A 5,940-nucleotide genomic window follows, 5' to 3' on the forward strand; every position below is an offset into this window, starting at 1 on the left:
ACCTCCTCTTCTTCTTAGTCATTCGGATCGATCCGAGCCTTGAATATTAATCGGCTGTTTGAAACTTGTTCTCTCTCTCTCTCTCTCTCTCTCTCTCTCTCTCTCCTTCTCTCTCTCCTTCTCTCTCCCTCCTCTCCCTCCGACCGGGACCAGGACCGCATTCTTGACTCAGTCGACTGCTCAGTCCAATCCCAATCCCAGCGGCCCAATGCATTTCCAATCGTAACACTCATTGGTCCCATTACCGGCCTGATTGCCGCCGCCTCGCGCTCCGATTGGCTGGTCGGCCTTTCGTTGCCATGGGACTGACTGGGGCGCATGACGCCCATGGCCTCGTGGCACCGGCGACTCCGTTAGGGTAATTCAACCGTACGAGACTTTGCGTCCATTCGTAGTGGATACCCGTTTTTCCTAATGTCCTTTTACAACTCCTCTTGAATTATTGGCATCCTCGCATGGAGTTTTTGACCTGTTTCTAGAAAGGAAAATTTCAAATTCAACCGCGTAATACTCGAGCAGCTTTATTAAATCCAAATAATATAAGATGCTTCAGTTTGCGGTCTTAATCTTGGGTAAGTTTGAAACAGTTTTCCTCGAATGTCGTCGTGGACGTTGTCGTCCCGGCCACTCGGCCTCCGCTCCGCTGGCGTCTGCCGCTCGCGGGTCTGTGATCAGCCACTCGTGACAAATCAATAGAGCAATATTCGACTGGAAACGGCAAGCGGACGAGGCGCAGGAAAAAACGAGAAGAAAAAGAGACGGGCAGAGGCCCAATTCAATCCGGCGGCCTAGAGACGCGGGGCGAGTGAGTGTGGGGGAGGGTGGGGGCGAAAGGCGCTTTTGTTTGAGAGCAGGGAGAGGGCGAAAAAACACACTCGGGGCACGACGGAGCGCCCTTTTCGATGCCTTTTCCGTCGCACCTTTCTAGTTCTGTTCGCCCTGTTTCTCTTACTCCCAAAAGCCTTGGCTGGATTCAATCGGAGAGTCCGGCGGGTGCTGCATAGTCGGTTGGCGCGGAAAGCTCCGCGTCTGGCGATAATTGATCGGACAAAACCTTGGTCGGACAGCATTTTTGGAGATTTTGAAAAAGTTACCATAGGTCAGAGAAAGATAGGTAGGACAATAGACCCGTTTATTTCCTGCTCCCATCTCTCGTAGACTCTGATACACCCCGGTTTATTATTACAGTGTTAGACGGTCATCCCCATAATACCACAAAAGCACAAAAGCAATGATAAGATGAGGTTTTAAAGTCACCTGCAAATATAGTGAAACAAAAGAAAACAACATCTCCAAGTTGTGTATAGCCCAAGCCCGTCCGTGTGGGATTAATAATTGTGGCGAAAAGGAAGCTCCACAGACACAGCCATGCGCACCGGCCCAGCGGGAGCAGCCCAGCCCTGCCCAGCCCTGCACTGCGCCCGTAATTATTGGTTGTGCATCACGTTCGCGATCGCTACATGTCATATAGTGGCGTGTGTGTGTGTGTGTGGCAGCGAGCTGACGCACAATCGAGCCGCCATTTTGCTCTGCTGCCCGCACCGACAAAGATGAAGATAATTGCTGCAAAACGAAATGCAGATGAATACGTGTAGCGCACACACACCGTGCTGTAGTCCGCTCCCGCCCCTCCGTGGTGCCCCGCCCTACCGCGCCGGGCCGGCTCACGCACCGCCCCGCACCGCCGCCGGCACTACTCGGTGAGGTGGTCGGAGTCTATAGCCCGTCGAAACATATGGCATCTCGGTGACGACTCTCGTCTCAATCTACCACCTGCATTCGCTTTCTCTGAAGAGTGTTCACCCTCGGATGAGAAAGGGCTGCAGTTTACACTGGCTCATAACAAGCAAGTTTGACAATATGCCTCCCGATTAATAAATAGAAAAAATCAGAAAAGTTAAAAACAAACTCAGACAAATGTTTGCATTGGTTTCGGAAAACTCGATGTCCGCATTAAATTTGTCGCCAAAATTACCGCACTTGCAAATTCAATTTTATAAAATTACGACGAACAGGTCGTAGGTCGGACGTGTACGACGCGCACTGGAAATCCAAGTGTACAAATGTTGCACACCTGCAGGTGTGCGAAGCATTCACACGCTTGTAGGTGAGCGACAACATATTTACACACTTGTAGTTAAGTGAATATAAAAATTCATACACTTTGAAAAGGTATACTCACCTACATTAATTTTGAAAATAAACCGACCTGTAGTTCAAGTAGAGTTGGAACACGCGGAGTTGCGGGGTTCGATTCCCGAGCACGGGTGGGGCAGATCGCCCTTTTCCTCGCTTGTTTCGTTTTCAAAATCAGTGTGTCTAAGGAAGAGTAAGGACTCGGCAGGCAGCCTTCGCCGTGACGCCGTACCGGCCGTACCCGCGCGCGTTCAGTGGGGCACTAAGTAGTGGCGCGAAGTTTCGTGCTTCGAATCTCTGTCAAAATATCTGTTTCCTCGGGCCATACGAAAGGGGATTGGTGAGAGCCGACTGTGTTCATTCCACTCGAATGTTTTTGGCCTGTCAGATCAATTTTTTGTTTCAGCAACGTATACCTTTTTGTGCTTTTAAAAGTGCGGAAAACAACATATGTAAATCTGTGACTACCTTTTTAAATGCAAGATTGCGTTCGCAAATCTGGAATTTTCCTAATCAATAATAACATTCCAATCGGAAATAATAAATAATGAAACAGACTGGAATATTCAGAAGATTTTTGTTCTACAGTCGCAAAGACGCGACGGAAATTACTGAAATAATTTTCGAAAATCTGCGTGCTCTGACTTCTTTCTGACTTCTGAGTCTGACTGGGTGTGCCAAGCTTATAAGTGTGTAAGTACGCCGCGTAAAAGCGAAGGGTGGCACTGCGCCCGATCCGGAGGGCTGGACGGCCGGCACGCGAGACTCGCTGAGACAACAGCGACGGCGCGGCGTGCGTGTGATTGTGTTCGGAGACGGGCTGTGAAACTATGTTGCCAACGTAACGGCGGCAGTCGTAAAGGGCGCCTTTATGGCTGCCAACTTAACAGAAATCGCGCCACGGGATGGCCAGGCCGGCCGCGCTGGCCGCACTCTCGCGTCAAGGCTGGGGTAGACGACGGCGCCCCTGCCCGGGCCCCTCCCCCCTGCGGCCCTGCTGTCCTCGGAGCGGTCCTACCCCGGGAAGCTCATTGAATTCGGTTAGAGCTGCTGCAAAGCTGCTGCTGCCGTCTTTTCCTTTTCTCGGAAACGAAATCTCCGCCCGGCGCGGACGCCACCGTAAACGCGGTTATTTTGGACCGCGATGAAACAAATTTCGCAAAGAGTGATTATACAAGTTTGTCATCCCGAGTGCTGAGTCCCGCGCCGCCCGCCGAGCGCGCGTTTCGCCATAATTATGGAGAAATATTAAAACCGCGCCGGGCCAGGCCGGCGGCAGGCTCGGCGGAGACAACTTTTGGCGGGTGGGCCTTGCTGTTACTGCTGCGCGGCCGAGGCGGCCTGGCTTCGAGGCTATCGCGCTGATTGTTTCTTTGGCAATTATTGCCCAGCCTTAAGGCTTTCCGCGTAATCCCGACCAGAACTACCGACTGCAAGTACCACTGTTTCGCGGTTGAAAATTATTAATGCGTCCGTGCGGGCCGTGGCGGGCCGTAGCGGGGTCGGGCCGGGCGGGCAGGGCTTCCCTCTGGTTCTGTTTCCTCCGCTTTTACGCCTCGAGGATTAAGCGGTTTATGTGGCGTGGCGCGGGGCGGGTGTGAAGCCCGCCCGCGACCCTCTGCTCACTCGGAAAGGGTTGTGCAAAGCGCGCGGCGTGAGCAAGCGTCTTCCTTCTATGATTTCTGTTTCGTAAAGTGGAGAGCTCTAATTTACGAGTTTGCGCTGTGTTTTAATGATTCGTAAGCCGCCCCGGCGGGGCCCCGGCGCTCGCCCCGGCGCTGCTCGCGCTTAGGCATCCCCAGTCATAAACGTCTTAGCGTAAAATACGGTTACGGGAGGTTTCACTCGGCCCCCATGCATTTCTCATACGGCGCCCAACCCGGGCCGGTATTATTTTCCTCGCAGTCGCGATGCCTCCGCCGCCGCTGCCACTACTTACGAATTCCCTTGGAATGCTAGCTGCAGCGGCAGCAGAGCGTACACAAAGTTAAACGGCGGCAGCGGGAGAGAGAGAGATCCTCGGCGGGATTGCAGCAAAAATAGTTTAACTGCTATCTTCTGCTCGGGCGTGCGCTCCCTATAGTCATCACCGAGTCCTTTTTATTTTCTCATCTTCTTCATTTTCTCTTCTCGCGCTGCCAGTGCAGAGTAGGCAAGAGCATCTCGAGACTTGTCTCGCTGCACCTCCGCGGCGCGTTCCTCCCTCTATGCCTTGCTGACGCGTCTGTCTCTCTCCGTCTCGCTCACATGTGGAGCACTCAGAAGGTTTGACCAAGCAGTGAGAGAAAGGAGGATGGAAGAAGAAAATAGGGAGGCGTCGGATAGAAAAAGACGAAGAATATCGATCTTTGATCGGTCAGGAAATCGACGGTCGCCACACCATCAACCGGTCGCCGGCCACGCGAGATCCGAAGCACGATAGACCGACCTGCACCTCGCCCCTCACCGCCCCGCCGCGCCCCGCCCCGCCGCGCCCCGCACCTCGCCTCGCCTGGCCCGCGCAATGCCCCCGGGGGTACGGCATATGGGTGCTCTCGGCGAGGAAGCTGCTCTCTGCCGCGGTAAGGCACCTTATCTCACATTACCTCACTGACTCCTCACCCGAAGCGGGAGTCCCTCTGACAGCGTTTATTTTATTTCTCCCGCTTCAAGTCGACAAAACCGGCGAAACTTTATAGTTTCCTTGTATGCTTTCCGCGCTGGCTAAGGGCGCACTTGGAGCCCATTGATGAATAGCTCCGTGTCGCTACCCCGCGCCGCGCCGGGCGGCCCGCTTAGCCCACACTAAAAGTCTCCTGGCGCGCCGGGGTATCGCCACGACCCATCAATTACACTGGCTCCTTTGGCCGGGGCCGCGGTGCCGCGCAGCCGAGCACGTCGCCCCTGGTGGAGACCGCGTGCGACAGACTTTTTGTGACCTGGCTGACCTCATCCACCTCACCGACACTTCCAATCGCTCAATTTACTCATATTCAACATGATCTGAAAATCTTTCAATTACTCTCTAAAATAACTTTAGTTGGCAGAAATGCAGTTTGTTTACTGTAAAAATTGTTTACGAAGCATTGTTCCTTAGTTAGCGAAAAAAGCTTTATCATTACGAAAGAAATCGAGGGGGTATTCACTACCATAAAACTTGTACAGAGTACTTGGTATTACACAGAATTACGTGGTATTACCGGGTATTACGCCGGTATAACACGCAAATTTTTTCCATTTTATAGCATTTTTATTATTTTTCGGTATTACATAACAAGTAATACCCAGGTGGAGTGTACAGGGTATTACGGAAGTGAATAACCCCCTCGAAAGAAATACTTTCGTATAAAAAGTAAAGCGTTGCAATTTCAAAGATAACTGCATTTCGTGGACTTTTCACAAAGTATACATTTTGAGTTCTTCAAAAAATGTAAAATTGGGCGAAAGTCACGAAAATTCTCATGCTTTTTAAAACGTTGAATGTTCTTTCCGTTTAGGATATTTAAATGGTCTTAAGTCAGTCACGTTATGCTACGTTTAAGTGAAGCGTCCTAAAGTAAGAGTGATTTTTGTTTTCTATTTCTTTTGCAAGTGCCGCGGAACGGTTTCGTATCTTAATTTCCGTCACGGGGATCTCATGAAAATCTCCCCTGTTCTCCAGGAGGAGTGCTTGGCCGCCTGGAGCCTGCTCTCCAGAGTCGTGACACAGTTCGATTATACCGCCGCTCGCAATGCCAGAGCAAAATGGAGATGGCTCTCCTGATTAATTCGCGCTGCCCGGGCGGAGGACGCTGCCAACAATAATAGTGGGTACTTTAGGGAGGG

The sequence above is a fragment of the Frankliniella occidentalis genome, unplaced genomic scaffold (assembly GCF_000697945.3).
Source record: "Frankliniella occidentalis isolate FOCC.00 unplaced genomic scaffold, Focc_3.1 Scaffold39, whole genome shotgun sequence".
NCBI classification, from domain to species: domain Eukaryota; kingdom Metazoa; phylum Arthropoda; class Insecta; order Thysanoptera; family Thripidae; genus Frankliniella; species Frankliniella occidentalis.